This window comes from Apium graveolens, chromosome 6 (assembly GCF_009905375.1).
Source record: "Apium graveolens cultivar Ventura chromosome 6, ASM990537v1, whole genome shotgun sequence".
Lineage (NCBI taxonomy): Eukaryota > Viridiplantae > Streptophyta > Magnoliopsida > Apiales > Apiaceae > Apium > Apium graveolens.
The window spans coordinates 122,426,305-122,427,262 of record NC_133652.1 but is presented as its reverse complement, the minus strand read 5'-3'; the positions used below and the strand labels follow the sequence as shown (position 1 = coordinate 122,427,262).

Genomic DNA, 958 nt, shown 5'->3' with positions numbered 1-958 from the left:
CAACTGAAATTAGGATGATTGCGGTTGCTAGGATGATAGGTGGCAGGCACAGGTTGTTGCGATCGCTGGAAGTTGCTCACAAACTGAGCTAATTCACTAGAAATTGCGCACTGATCAGTCTCATGGGCACCAGCACAAAGCTCACAGACACTAGTGATTTGATTAACTCCATAATTAGCCAAAGTGTCCACCTTCATTGTCAAAGCCTTAAGTTGGGCAGCGATAGCAGTTGTTGTATCCAACTCCAGAATTCTTGCTACATTCCCCTGAGTCATTCTCTGGGAAGGATTCTGGTACTCATTGGCAGCCATTAGTTCAATAAGTTCATAGGCTTCATCGTAGCTCTTAGCCCACAAGGCTCCTCCTGATGCTGCCTCAAGCATGGGCCTAGAAGTAGGACCCAATTCATTGTAGAAGCAGTTAATAATCATCCAATCAGGCATGTCATGGTGTGGGCACTTCCTTAGCATCTTCTTATATCGATCCCAAGCCTCACACAAAGATTCTCCAGTTTGTTGTGCAAACTGGGTAAGAGCATTCCTGATTGCTGCAGTCTTTGCCATGGGGAAGAATTTAGTGAGAAACTTTTGAGCAAGATCTTCCCAAGTTATGATAGACCCTGCTGGTAGAGAGTGTAATTAGCACTTAGCCTTGTCCCTCAAAGAGAATGGGAAGAGTCATAGCTTGATAGCATCTTCAGTCACATCATTGAATTTGAAAGTGTCACAGATCTCGATGAAATCCCTAGTGTGCATGTTGGGGTCTTCAGTTGGAGAACCCCCAAACTGAACTGAGTTCTGTATCATCTGGATCGTGCTTGACTTGATCTCAAAAGTGTTAGCCCTGATGGCTGGTCTGATGATGCTGGACTGAATGTCATTAATCTTAGGCTTAGAATAGTCCATCAAAGCCTTCGGATTTTCTGCTTGATCACCCATAGCTACTACAACTGGCTCTT

The 958-nt window shown here is 44.5% G+C and overlaps 1 non-coding gene across 1 annotated transcript; it reads left to right on the top strand.

Annotated features, from left to right (window-relative positions):
- The first annotated feature begins 441 nt into the window (after nt 1-441).
- On the top strand, nt 442-548 carry LOC141670144 (small nucleolar RNA R71). Its single transcript, XR_012554387.1, has one exon. It is a non-coding gene; the product is annotated as a small nucleolar RNA R71 (small nucleolar RNA).
- Nucleotides 549-958: the final 410 nt, after the last annotated feature.